This window comes from Ornithorhynchus anatinus, chromosome 1 (genome assembly GCF_004115215.2).
Source record: "Ornithorhynchus anatinus isolate Pmale09 chromosome 1, mOrnAna1.pri.v4, whole genome shotgun sequence".
In the NCBI taxonomy this organism is placed as follows: domain Eukaryota; kingdom Metazoa; phylum Chordata; class Mammalia; order Monotremata; family Ornithorhynchidae; genus Ornithorhynchus; species Ornithorhynchus anatinus.
Window position 1 is genome coordinate 74754450 of NC_041728.1, and position 14939 is coordinate 74769388.

The following is a 14939-nucleotide window of genomic DNA, read 5'->3' on the forward strand; positions in this document are numbered from 1 at the left end:
TTACTCCTCCCGAGCTGGTGGTCTTCTCTATACATTTCTCTTGATGTCACCATTTCTGACCATTTGCTTAAGCCTACACGGAACTCAAATTTGACAAACCTTGACCTCTGACACTTTCAGAACCTTTCCAAAAAACTACCTACTCCTAGAAACATTCCTGTTCATGTCATCAGGTGCCCTAACAGCCCCACAGCCCATATGTATTTATCTGCAATTTATTTTTATTAGTGCCTGTCTCCCTCTCTAGATTCTAAGCTCCTTGTGGGCAGGGAATGTCTGTTGTATTTTACTTTTCAAAGCACTTGTACAGTGCTCTGCACACAGCGAGCAGTCAATAAATACCATTGGTTAATTCATATCAACCTATTTACTGAATCTGTTGCCTACTTGTGATTTGAAAATTTATGTCTACGGACTTACTCTTTTGCTTTTTTTATATTTACAGTTTGGTTCTGCTTATGTCTCTCATTAGATTATACTGCACCTACAAAACATGGCATTTCAATATTAGAAAATGTTCCAGGAGATAGGATGAACAGAAATAATTATTATGAAACTTTTATTTATAAGGGGTTATGATGTGCAGATTCAAAGTGGAAATAACTCTCCATGATGTGCTGAATGAAGTGTAATTTACCATTAGAAATAAGGGGAAGTGATTTGTGCATACTTAAGACTGGAAACAAATGCAGTAAGTATAGTGACCTGGTCGAATACCATTGTAAATGTATATCAGTAGTAAAAATTATTAATTAGTTTTCTTATGTACATATGCAAATATTTCATTTTCAAAGTGATATCCTTCACATTCTTTCCAGCAAAATGTCACCTTATATTAATAAGCTATAGAGATATTGCTATCTAATGCTAATAGGGAAAACAGCTGTGGAAATAGCCTTTAATCTCTCTATTCAGATCCAAGCACTTCAAAGATTGTAGCGGTGGGAAAGAGGTGATTAAATGCAGTGCTGCTAAAACATTATCTCAAAGTGAGAGAACACTGTAAGAGGCACTGTCATTAAAATTTGATAGTGCTCTTATGAAAGAATGCTAAAAGAAAAGTACAATAATGGGATCACAGGAATAGCATGTTGCTAGAAGGACATTCCCTGATTTCTCATTAGCTTTCTATTGAAAATGTGTGGAGGACACATTTTAGGGAAACTGCCTCTATGTAAAAGAAACTGTGAGCTTCCTCCTCTAGACTGTGAGCTCGTTATGGGCAGGGAATGTGCCTACCAACTCTGTTGTATTCTCCCAAGCAGCTAGTCCAGTACTCTGCACACAGTAAGCTCTCAATAAATACAATTGATCAATTAATCAGTCTTATTTATTGAGCACCTATTGAGTGAGGACTGGGCTGTAATGGGAGAGGTGCAAGGCCAAGTAAGGAGGTGAAAGCTGAATGAGTGCAGGCTTAATATGGGTGTGGATGTGTGACCATTGGAAGCAAAAGAGAATGTCCTAGTAAAAAATTTAGACTTTTCTATTTTGTAGCCAAGAGCAACAATTTAAACTAAAGCTCTTCCATTAGAATGTAACCTCTGTGAGGGTAGGGTTGTCTCTTGTGCTCATCCGAGGACTCAATAAATATCATTTATGATGATGATGATGGGTGGTGATAATGAGTGTGGAAATGTGCTAGTTTTCAATCATTATGAATTTATATACACCTACTTTTGCATTCATGTATATACATCCACTTTACTATGTCAACTCTAGTTGGAAATATGTTTATATTTGTCTCTCATTAGAACATAAACTCTTTGTGGGAAGGGCACTCATCACTTTGTTATTCTGTGCTTTCCAAGTGCTTAGTAGAGTCATCACATAAAGGGGAAGCTCAATAGTTTTTCTACTATTAGAATCAATCAATCAGTGGTATTTATTGAGTGCTTACTCTGTGCAGAGCACTGTATTAAATGCTTGGGAGAGTATAGTGCAACAGAATTAGCAGATATGTTCCCTGCCCATAATGAGCTTACAGTCTTGAGAAGAGGTTAAAATCACCTCACTCCTCTCCTAGACAGGTATGGGTTTTTTGACTTTATAATTCAAAACAACTCAGAAAAGTAATCCTTGAGTTTCATATTTTTTCAATTAGTTAAAATCAGGCATAAATGTCATAACTATGAAGGTTTGAAAAGAAATTGTGATTTACTTTCATTTTACTTTCATTTTAATTGTTTGATTCACATGTAGCAGCATATCCTCAGAAATATCACTCCTTTATGGCATTGGGAAAGTTTGCAAATCTCGCTGCTGATGGCATGTATTTGTCAATCTTGGTTTTGAGATGCAGATTCTATATTTGAAAGTATAGAATAGTGTGCTTTCCACAAGAAATAAGCAAAACCTGGCTAATGGTGTCAACTACCCAAAGAAACTCCAGGAGTAGGAAGAAGCGAAGTACCACTTCTTTTTCCTCATCCTGTCATCCTCCACAAAACACCCAACACATTTAAATGCAACCAAACTTTCCAGATATAAACACATTCTAGAATGGAAAATATCAATGAAATTGTTCAGACAAATGTTTGTACCAAAGTACAGTGGTCTGCACACAGTAAGCACTCAGTAAATATGATTGAAGTAATGAATAAACTTCATTTCTTCTAAATATTGTTTTTACGGATTTGGAGGGGAGTTTAACCCTGATTTATAATAAATGATTTGCTGGGTAGAAATCAGGTTAAGTTGGGGAAAAATGCACACCCTAAATATAGATATACATAAGGTGACATTGTTAGAAAAAAGACAATAATGGGGGCTTTGTCTTCCTGTAACTATAATCCTAGTATAGTATTTATTTGAGAAATATTTTATACCTACTCAATATCATTGCTTAGAATCATTTTGACAAATCATAAGGAATGAAAGCACCAAATTACAGCATATGGAGATAAATCATGTGTGCAGTAATTGTAGTAGTTTGCAATTAGCGAATGAAATTTGAAAGTATAATCCTAGCTTCTGAACTATTCCCAAAAGTATTTTTTCAGTAGAACATCCTCTATAGTAGTCCACTGTAGAGAAGCAGTGTGCCTAGTGGAAAGAGCATGGGCCTGGGAGTCAGAAGGACCTGAGCTCTAATCCCAGCTTTGCCACGTGAATGTTGTGACCTTGAGGAAGTCACTTAACTTGTCTGTATCTCTGTTATTTCATCTTTAAAATGGGGATTAAGACTGTGAACCCTCTGGGGGACAGGAACTGTCCAACCTATACCTTGTATCTACTCCAGCACTTAGTACAGTGCCTGGCATATAGTAAATATTAAACAAGTACCATAAAAAAATTGCTCCATCTCCCTTTAATTCAAAGAGAATGACTTGCAGTGATCCAAAGTGTCCTGAAGTGTGATATGCTAAGGAATAGTTTACCCACCTATAGGTATTTGATTATCTAGCTTAAAAACACCTTCTTGTCTGTTAAAATCACTTTTTAAGGGACAGAAAGCCATGAAGGGGCTATTTTTCTTGACCTTTAAAGTGACTTTTAGGTAGCGATAGACCAGTTCATTTTAATAAAAGAGGAAAGTTGTAAAGATAAGAAGCTCCTGGAGTCTGTAGAAAATGTGACAGACTATACTGGAATCCCTTTGTGGAGATCATGTGATGATTTCAGCAACTACCATGCTGCCGGCATCAACATTCATTCCATTGGATACCTTGAATTGGAAGGAACAACAAGGATGCCGTTTGGAGGTCAGTTAAATATTCATGTAACGGATGAAGCAGCATGGCTTAATGGATAGACCATGGACCTGGGAGTCAGAAGGTTGTGGGTGCTAATCCTGGATCCCCCGCTTGCTTGTTGTGTGACCTTGGGCAAGTCACTTCACTTTCTGGGCCTCAGTTACATCATCTGTAAAATGGGGTTTGAGATTTGCTTGTGTTCACCCCAGTGCTTAGTATAAGTGCCAGGCACATAGTAAGTGCTTAACAAATGCCACAGTTATTACTGTTGTTATTATTGTTTGTTCGATTGGGCTCTCTGGCCTTCACTTTGATTTCTCAAACTTCTGGATTTGGTTTGTATTCCAATAATGTGTTTTCCTGTGGAAATGAGTGTGTGTAAACCTCAGAAAAGATCTTGCTAGTTCATTAATCCATCCCAGCAGCTACTGAGCTATTTAATCAATGGCAATCAGCAGGAAAGGCATTAAAAAAGCTTGTCTGTGGAAATGTTAAGAATGTAGAGTATCGGGAATGCAAAAATTCAATTTACACCTGTGAGCTCTCCCAGGTTCCCTACTTTGCACTTTGCTCCACTCCCATCTGTGACAACAGGGAGGTAGGTATGGGAAACAAGAAGGTGGGGTTGGAGAGAAAGATCTAGGTAGGAGAGATAGAGGTAGATAAAGCATTGGCTCTCCCAGAGGTATCCTCAACATTAGTTCCCACATTACCCCATTATTTAGCCCGCCAACCTGACTCACTTGTGTCGACTGCTCAATCCTCAGACTGTCATACTTCTATCCCCATTACACTCCCCATCCTCCTTCTTCCCAACCAGCCTTCCCCTCCCCCATTTACCCTCCTCCATTGTCCTTCCTCTCCAGCCCTAGAGACTGGTACAGAAGTGGTCATTTATCAGGACCAAAGCAGTCAGTGGCTACTGGGCCCAGGATGGAGGTAGAAAGTAGTGCCTGGCACTAAAGCAAATAGCATCTCATGAGTTCAGGACTGAGGGTGAGAGCTACTGAGCCTGGTGCTGATGGAGAGCCTGCTGAGAATGTAGCAGCCCTCTCTCACTACTCTCTTGCCCTCTCTTGCCCAGTGCATCAATGTACTGCAGGATGACATGGAAAACTTAGAACTGGTTCACGTGGGAGAGCAAATTAATTGTTAGGGAAATTTGCCCTTTTGCTAAAGGAATTGGCTATTCGTTAGGCTGGCCAATAGGAGTCTGAGGGATACTTGATTGTGACATTAGTTAAGCACTAACTATGTGGCAAGCACTGTACTAACACTAGTGCAGATACAAGGTAATCAGGTCCAACATGGGACTCACAGTCTAAAAAGGAGGGAGAACAGGTATCGAATCCCCATTTTTGCAGATGAGGGATCTGAGGCACAGAGAATTAAGTGACTTGTCCCAAAGCAACACAACAGGTACATGATAGAGCCAGATCTTCTGACTCCCAGGCCTGAGCTCTTTCCACTAGGCCACTCTGCTTCCCACTTGATGCACTTAGACACTTGATAACTACCTGCCAGTTTATAAAGAGAATTACCTTGTTGCTTCCAAGCCACGGTGATTTAAGACACTCCTCAAACTTCTAGAATGAGAAAGGGAATTTTACCTTGCAAGTCACAACGCACTCTCATTAGAACACATGCCCATACCACAAATGTATTTCATTTCCCAGAGGTTGATGTAAAAAGAAGAGGTGATTTTTGCGTGCAGAAAAGCTTGTTTTCTTGTGATGTATGGATGTCTTTGGTAGTGGAAACTTGTTAAAAGTCCCAATCTTGATTATTTCATTTCCCAAGAAGTAGTTGGGGCATGCCATGAGGCCTTAGCAATGAAGAAGAAAATAGAGGAAAAGATGTCCTTTTCTTCTGCCCATTTATAAAGAAACTGGAATTGGGTAGCAGCCCAGGTTGTAGAATTTAAGATTAGGAATGTTAATTCTGATAAAGGCTTCTGATGAAAAGGTGGGTTTTTTATTTTTGGCTTCTCCACAATATTTTGATCTCAGTTTTTATTACTTTCAGTTCTGTTTACCTCACCTCTGAAGCAGATAGCAGGTGCCTGCCGGACTACTAATTTAGTGGGCCTGTGGAAGATAGTTCATAAAAATAATCCTTTCAGATTTCACAACTAGAAGGAACAGCTAGTAATCTTCTAGTGATTGAGGATTTAGAATGCAAACCCACATATGTACATTATTCAGTAGATAATTCAGTTCAGATTTGTCAAGTGATTCTCATATGAGGTCTTTGTTACTAACTATAGATCCTTCATTCCAGATTTACAATCTGAGATCAAACATGCAGCCAAAATGTATATGTAAGATAAGGAGGGCTATATATTCATTCATTTATTCAATAGTATTTATTTATTGAGCACTTACTATGTACAGAGCACTATACTAAGCACTTGGAATGTACAATTCAGCAACAGGTAGAGACCATCCCTGCCCAGTGATGGGCTCACAGTCTAATTGGGGGAGACAGAGGTAGAGACAATCCCTGCCCAGTGATGGGCTTACAGTCTAATTGGGGGAGACACACACAAGACAACATTATCACGATAAATAGAATCAAGGGGATGTGGCTCTTTCCACTGAGCCATGCTGCTTATCCACCCTCAATGATCTTGAACTTTCTCAGCTTTTATCAAAGTTGTTTTATAAATGCATAAAGTCATTTACTCAAGTAATTGCCACTACCACATAATTTCCCCATCCTGATTTTTGAGGAGAAATTAAAATATTTTATTTTTATACTGCTAGTAGCGGCCTTGCAAGGTAGAAAGAAGAGAAGGGAGTGAGGATAATTTATTTTAGTGCGTCTTATAAGCAACACTTGGGATAGGGTAATAATAATTATGGTACTTGTTCAGTGCTTATTATGTACAAATCACTGTTCTAAACCCTGGGGTAGATACAATTTCATTCATTCATTCAATAGTATTTATTGAGCGCTTACTATGTGCAGAGCACTGTACTAAGCGCTTGAATGTACAAATCGGTAACAGATAGAGACAGTCCCTGCCTTTTGACGGGCTTACAGTCTAATCGGGGGAGACAGACAGACAAGAACAATAGCAATAAATAGGATCAAGGGGATGAACATCTCATTAAAACAATAGCAAATAAATAGAATCAAGATGATGGATTTAGGTTGGACACAGTCCCTGTCCCATTTAGGGCTCACACTCTTAATCTCTGTTTTACAGATAAGGTAACTGAGGCCCAGAGAAGTGAAGTGACTTGCCCAGGTTCACACAGCAGACATGTGATGGAGCCTGGGATTAGAACCCATGACCTTCTGACTCCAGGCCCATGCTCCATCCACTAAGCAATATGCAGTGTCTTATTTTACTCTTCCTTCTCTCCTTCTTCCTGCCTCCTTCCTTCATTCATTCAGTCATACTTATTGAGCGCTTAGTGTCTGCAAAGCACTATACAAAGCGCTTGGGACAATACAGTACAACAATAAACAGACACATTCCATGCCCACAGTGAGCTCCCAGTCTGTAGCCGGGGAGACAGACATCAATACAAATAAATTACAGATATATACATAAGTGCTGTGGGCCTGCTGGGGGGAAGAGCAAAGAGAGCATGTCAGGGAGATACAGAGGGAGTGGGAGATGAGGAAAGGTGGGGCTTATTCTGGAAGGCTTCTAGGAGGAGATGTGCCTTCAATAAGACTTTGAAGGGGGGAGAGTCATTGTCAGATTTGAGGAGGGAGGGCATTCCAGGCCACAGATAGGATGTGGGCTAGGGGTTGTAGGGAGATAAGCGAGATAGAGGCACAGTGAGAAGGTTAGCATTAGGGGAGCGAAATGTGTAAGTTGAGTTTGTAGAAGGAGAGAAGTGAGGTGAGGTAAGTGGGCGCAAGGTGGTGGGAGTGCTTTAAAGCCAATGGTAAGGAGCTTTTGTTTGATACAGAGGTGGATGGGCAACTACTGTAGTTTTCTGAAGAAGGGGGTGATATGTCCTGAACACTTTTGTAGAAAAATGATCTGGGCAGCAGAGTGAAGTATGCCCTGGAGTGGAGAGTGGAAGAATGCTGGGAGGTCACAAAGAGGCTGATGCAGTCATCCAGGTGGGAATAGGATGAGTGTATTAATGTGGTAGCAGTTTGGATGATGAGGAAAGGGTGAATTTTAGCTATGTTGTAAAGGTGGGTATCAATCAGTTGTATTTGAACACTTAGTATGAGCTAAGCACTTAGGGGAGTACAGATAACAGAGTAGGTAGACATGTTCCCTGCCCACAAAATTCTAAGTGGTGGGGTAGATACTAGTTCCCCCTCTCAGGTAGCACCTGGAGAGTTTCCAGTACTCTACCAGCCTCGACTAAGGAAGGGAGAGTCAAGCAGAGGCCTACCCATTCCATTCCTAGCTTGGGCAATGGCTAGAGAGTGGAAGGCAATCTGCTACAAGTCAAAACTCACCTGTGCTGGGCAGCAGTAGCATGAGAGAGAGTTGAGGGTGAAACCCAAGTGTACTGAACAGAAAAGGAATGGTAAAGCACTTCTGTATTTTTACCAAGAATGGATACACTACCAGAAAAATTGCAGATGGATGTGGAGCATACTCGGAGAGATGTTTCAGTGACATCGCTATGGGTCACAGAAGACTTAACAGCATAAGACAAGATCCTAGTTAATCAGGTCCCACATGGGGCTCATAATCTAAATAAGAGGGAGAAAGATTAACGAGTGTTTCAGCCAAGTTCTAAGGATGGGAGGAGTAAGGGCAGTGAGCAATGTAAGGAAATGGAATTGGAGAGAGTCTCTCAGGTTCTCAGGAGCTACCGTCGTTTATCCAAGAATCTACCTGCTCTGCAAAGTAATTACATTTCTTTATTCAGTCTAGAATCCATAATATTTGGATTACATTTTGGCTTAGGGTTTTCTAGAGGTAGACCTAGGAAAGTTTGTCTAAGTCTTTTCTGTGGTTTCTTTGTGTTATAGCCCAGACACGAACCAAAGAATGCTTTTTCATTTTTTCCTAGAAGCAATGAATTATTTTATCTGATTGAAACAAATTGAATTTCCACTGTGTTTTTTTGGTTTTATTGTTTTAATTTCAAATATTGCAAATTTTAAATGCATTATAAATCATTGTTTTAATAGTGCTATTTTGAAAATCTATTTTATCATTTTTCTTTTCCATGTTTAAAGCAGATCTTGGGTTTTTATTCAAAAGCTAGAAAATGCATCTACTAGCTTTTGAAATCATTAACATCCCCCTCTAGATGATAAACTCACTGTGGGTAGGGAACGTGTCTCCCAACTCTATTGTACTATCTTAAGTGCTTAGTACACTGTAATGCACACTGTAAATGCTCAAAAAATATGATTGATTGAACAATACAGTAGAGATGGTAGACGTGTTCTCTAGCCACAAGGAGCACAAAGTCTAGAGAGGGAGACAAAATGAATTGATGGTGGGGGAATGGGAGAGTATAGGGTTATGTTCTTCAGTGCTGTGGGGCTGCAGGGTCGGGTGTATATCAAGTTCTTAATGGGTACAGATTGCTGTCAACTCTGAATCCCCAGGATAAATTCAGCTCCACCAACTACAACTCCCTACTGACTTGTGTTTTTATATTGCGTACTATGTATTTGTCCTGGTCCTTTATGCCGTTTTAGTGCTTCATCATTCCCCATATGTCCGTCTCCAGTCTCCCCTCCCCCCCCCCCCCCAATCACCTGTATTCACTGATTTATCCCCTTGAGGGACAGGGTCTGTGTCTCATTGCCATCTGCGTGCTTTTTCCGAGCACTTAATACAGCGCTTTGCATACAGGAAGCACTTAATCAATGTTATTACCACTATTACTATCTTTCAGAATAGGTTACTATTTTTCTCACACTCAGCAACCCAAAGAAGACTACTGATTGATACCCAGTTATGATGGTCACCTGAAGAGATCAGAAGGAAAGAAATGGCAGAAAGCTAATAGTTGTGAATAGAATATTAAACTGACTTTGATTTTGTGAAAAAGGTAGTGAGTGCTGCCTTCTCTTACCTTCCTTTTCACCCAAGTCTTCCAAAACTGTAAATGGGTGGGGAATTTTTCAGAGGGAAAGAATAAAAGAGGAGAAAAAAGGAAGAGCTGAGACAGAAGGTTGTTGAAGAATGGGAAGGGGATAGAAAACTATCACAGCTGGGTGGCTCCTTTTAGGGTTGCTCTCTGGTCTAAGCCCTATAGTTGGAGAGGAGGTGGAAAGAGTAAAATAAACAACACAAAAATCAGGCGGAGTGAAAGTTTCAGATTATTTTACAGTTCATGAAAAGCATGAGAAGCAGCATGGCCAAGTAGAAAGAGTACAGGCCTGGGAGTCAGAGGACCTGGGTTCTAATTCCATCTTTGCCAATTGATTGCTCTGTGACCTTGGGCTAGTCTGTGCCTCAATTTCCTCAAGCTGCTCTCCTTCCTACTTAGACTGGGGACCAGGGACTGCATACCCCTGATGAACTGTTCTGTTGTTAAAACGGTGCTTGACACATATGTGCTTAACAAATATCATTTTAAAAAGCTCTTTCCATGCTGAGGTGTTGAGTAGCTATGGTTTCTCCTTTCTCTTTCCCAACTCTGTACCTCTACTACTTTTTAGCTGTTCCAGGATTTTGTCCTCTGCCATTGCTTCTTCCACAGCTCAAATTCTTCCTTTCTGCTCTGTCTTCCTTCTGCCCTACTTCTTTCAAACTGCAAAATGTTTATGGTCAGTTTCTGTCTAGTCTCTGAGGTGGAGGAATAGGAGTGGTTTAATAATTCTTGTCTCATAGTAAAAAGGTTCAGATCAGACAAATATCATATTTGAGAAACATCTGAAGTGTATATCTGTATTGCAGTCATAAATGCCAGGAGTATGATGTATTAATGTCACAGTCACTTGAAAACTATAATCTTGGACAAAACCCCCAGTAGCTGACAAGTGAAAAGATTTATCACATCTGACTGCTTCTGAAGGATTCACAAAAGCCATAGTTAACATGAATCTTTGAAGAGTATTTTTCTTTAATAAACCAAGGGCAATGTGATCTTTGCTGATGTAAATCTATAATTCAGGTGGAATAACCAAATAGTAGTTTAATTGGCCAAAATCCAAATCTGAATGTGTAACGGATGCCCTTTGGTGGTGTGAAGATGACCCCGACCCCCATTCCTTAGCACCTTATCACCCTCAGGTCCTTTCTTCCCTCCCTAAACTTCTATCTTCAACTGTTCACTCTCCAATGGCTTCTTCCCACTGCTTTCAAACATGCCCATGCCTCCCCTATCCTGAAAAAATCCCTCTCTTGACCCCATGGCTCCTTCTAGTTATGCCCCATCTCCCTCCTACCATTCCTCTCCTAACTCAGTGAGTGAGTTGTCTACACCGCCTTCATCATAAGTTTCTTTTCCAATTCTCTCCTAGACCTCCTCCAATCTGCTTCTGTCCCCTTCACTCCATATGAAACCACCCTCTCAGGAGGTTGCACAACATATCTCGCTTCTTGGTCAAACTCAAGCAGCATCTACTCCATCACCTTGCCCCCTCTACCTCACTTCGACTACTCTTTGTACCTTCAACCACAGATCTTCCTGAGTTCCCTGGGAAAAACCCTTCTTTTAATTTCATTCCCCTCTTAAACAATCTCTCATTCCTACTTTGCTCTCTGAATACTAACATTCTTCATTGTACCTCTATCTCATCTTCTTCGCCGCTGACCTCTCACCCACGATTCTACCTTTGCCTGGAACGCTGTCCCTCCTCATATCTGAAAAAACAATTACTCTGTCCCCTTCAAGCCTTATTGAAAGTGTATATTGGAGAGGGTCAAGGAGAGAATTGGGAGGAGAGGAACTCCCTCAAGGAATACGGGAGACGATATAGTAGGAGGGGGGGATGGGACGGTGGTAGTTGGAGGGAGCTACTATGGGCAAGCAGGGTTTGTGTTTTTTTAGGATAGGGTAGATGTGAGCTGTTTTGAAAGCAGTGGGGAAGAAGCCACTGAAGAGCAAATAGTTGACGATGGCGGTCAGGGAAGAAAGGTGAGGGGGATAAGTGGGATGGCATAGATCAGATGTTCAGATGGAGAGGGGGTGGATTTTGAGAGAAGACAGGAGATCTCCTGAGATACTGCTAGATGGTTCACGTGTCAGTTTATGATATCTTAGTTGAACCAATAGTGAAAATATGGATCGTGTCCAAGCCATTGGTCGAGTCAGCTCTTCCGAGTGCCCACACATTTGCCTCCCCGGGGGATTAAATGGGTAAAAAGTTCTGGAGTCAGGGGAAAAATCCACTTGACTAAGGGTACAGTAGCAAATAGTTCTCAAAGATTATTATTTGGCCCTTAGTATCAGCATAATTTGATAATTTTACTGGTGCAGACCCATATCAACAGAGTCTTGGGACTAGATTCTTCCTAGAGATAGGATGTGTGCCACTATTGAACATTTTCCCTCAAACTGCACCCATATGGCCTTCTCACTATTGCTAGTGTGTTTTAAAAGTTATAAATGCTTGTTTGCTTTTATAAAATTTGAGGCTCATTTTTGTTTAGAAAATTGAACCCAATCAAAAGCCTAATACGTTTCATGTGAATATCATGTCGGCTTGATTGCAGTCTTTCCAAATTGAAACACTGTCTAAATCTTCAAATTATCAGTACTTCACTGGCTAATTCATTGCATGGCTTGAATACTGAAAGCCAATACTGTGGGCAGCCTTAAGTCATTTGGAAGATTTTAACATTTAAGAAATTGAATGGTTGCATTTTCCTAGCACTAATCCCAAATCTCCAGATTTACTGCCTTATAAGGATAATACATGCTGTGAGGCTTGAAGAAATAATCTATGTAAAACATCTTGAGATCCTTAAAAGCGAAGGGAACCCTAAGTGTAAAATACTATATAATGAAAAGTTAGCTTTTTGTAGAATGATGCCAAAATAATACCAAATTACTTAAAGAGAATGTATTCTTTCTTTTTCATGTGCTCTGAATTTTGTGGGTAATTTGCTTAGCCACTGTACTGTTTCTGCATGTAATTGTACCTACATTGTTGTGTTTTCTCTTCTTCTCCCATCTCCTCCTGTGTGGGAAAATTGAAGTCCCATGACAGTTCCTTATTTTAAAAGGAGAACCAAGGCTGGAAAATCACTATTACCTAATGGCAAAGCACAAAATATGATTGCTTAAGGGCAAAGCAACTAGCTTTTACTTAAGCCCTGGCCATTTATAAGGAATTTACCCTTGGAGAATTACACTCCAAGTTCAGCATCTGTTATTGCATGTATTTATTAGTTTATACATTGTCTGAAACATTTAGCTGAAATGTTACTAGTGATTAAAACCCAGATTCTATAAAATTGATCCATAATAGGAAAGAGTCTCTCAATAATGTCCAATATTTATTATGGGTAATGGAGAAAAGAAGTCAACTGAAAATGCAATACATAAAGTCAATATAGCAAAATAAAAGAGAAGCTTAGTCAAGAAGGAGCTTTGACTAGTGGATAGAAGTGAGAAGCAGCATGGCTCAGTGGAAGGAGCCCGAGCTTGGGACTCAGAGGTCATGGGATCTAATCCCAGCTCTGCCACTTGTCAGCTGTGTGACTTTGGGCAAGTCACTTAACTTCTCTGTCCCTCAGTTGCCTCATCTGTAAAATGAGATTTAATACTGTGAGCCCCATGTGGGACAACCTGATTACCTTGTACCCCCCAAGCACTTAGAACAGTGCTTGGCACATAGTAAGTACTTAACAAATGCATCATTATTATTATTTATTATTATATTATTATTATTAAGCACAGGCCTGGGAGTCAGAAGGATATGGGTTCTAATCCTGGCTCTGCCAGTTGTCTGCTCTGTGACCTTGGACAAGTCATTTAACTTCTCTGTGCCTCAGTCACTTCCTCTGTAAAATGGGGATTAAGACTATGAGCCCCACGAAGGATATGGATTCTGTCCATCCTGATCAGCACGTTATGGGCAGGGAGTGCTTTTTCTAATTCTGTTATATGGTACTCTTCCAGGCACTTAGTACAGTGCTCTGCACATAGAGTTCAATAAATGTCATTGATCACTAGATACTATCCCAGCACTTAGTATAGTGCTTACCACATAGCAGAGCTTAACAAATACCTTAAACAAACATTTTTTTTTTAATTTCAAACTATTTTTTGCTACTGTTATTAATTTTGGTCTAAAAGAAGCTGAAAGAAAACTGAGTAGACAACCCTGATCCCACAAGATTCCCGGGCTGATTTGCCTTTATCTAATAACTGCAGCCACTAGCTCTGCTGGGCTTTGTCACTGTGTACATTTCTGTCTCCTTTTTCAGACTCAGCCCATTTGTTTATTCAAACTGAGCCAACCCATCTTGGAGTCGAACATGCCACTTTGGTCCATCTGCTGCTGTTGTTTTGCAGCAGCTTGGTGGTTTCATTGGGTGTGCTCTTACCAATGAGAAGACCGTTCATTGTTTATCTCCTAGAGGTGCATTCACTCGTGCAGGCTGCTACCAGATCCAATCCGTGTCAATGGCTACTAAATTCTGATTTTTCTACTTTCAAAACTTGGCAGATGATCATTTGAAATTTCAGTGTATTCTCTTTTTACCAGCCGTGGAATAAGTAAAATGGACTAAAGAGTGCTGACAGAGTTTGCCTGCTTTGGAAAAAACAGGTGTATTTCTCTCTGTTTGTTTAGCCCTATCCTTTACTCCCTGCTTTATACTTAGTCCTTCTCCACTCCAACCAGGGGAGCCTTGCCCTTGATTCCTATCTTGCAGGCAGCTGCAATGTACGTGTTCCTCTTTCTTTCTTTTCTCTGGTTGCACTAGATAATAATAATAATAATGGTATTTAAGTGCTTTATGTGTCAGGCACTGATAAATACAAGTTCATCATTTGGGCATAACCCCTCTCCCACATGGGGCTAACAGTCTAAGCGGGAGAGAGAGCAGGTATTAAATCCCCATTTTACAGATGGAAAACTGAGGCCCAGAGAAGTTAGTGACTTGCCCAGGGACACACCACAGACAAATGGCAAGCTGGGGTTAGAACCTAGGTCCTTTGACTCTCAGGCCCATGCTCTTCCACTAGGCCACGCTGGCTTCTCTAAAATTCTTCCACCTTCCCATTGGGGAATAGAAACCAGAGACCCCTCAAATGAGAGGGGAGAAATGCCACCAGCCTCAAATAGTTGAAGGAGTGTACTATCTGAAACTGCTAGCTGTAGGTGTTAAGTTCTAACCTC

The 14939-nt window shown here is 40.4% G+C and overlaps 1 non-coding gene across 1 annotated transcript; it reads left to right on the plus strand.

Moving 5' to 3' along the window:
- Positions 1–7985: 7985 nt before the first annotated feature.
- Positions 7986–8122, plus strand: LOC114817098. The gene has a single exon (XR_003764954.1). It is a non-coding gene; the product is annotated as a small nucleolar RNA SNORA7 (small nucleolar RNA).
- Positions 8123–14939: the final 6817 nt, after the last annotated feature.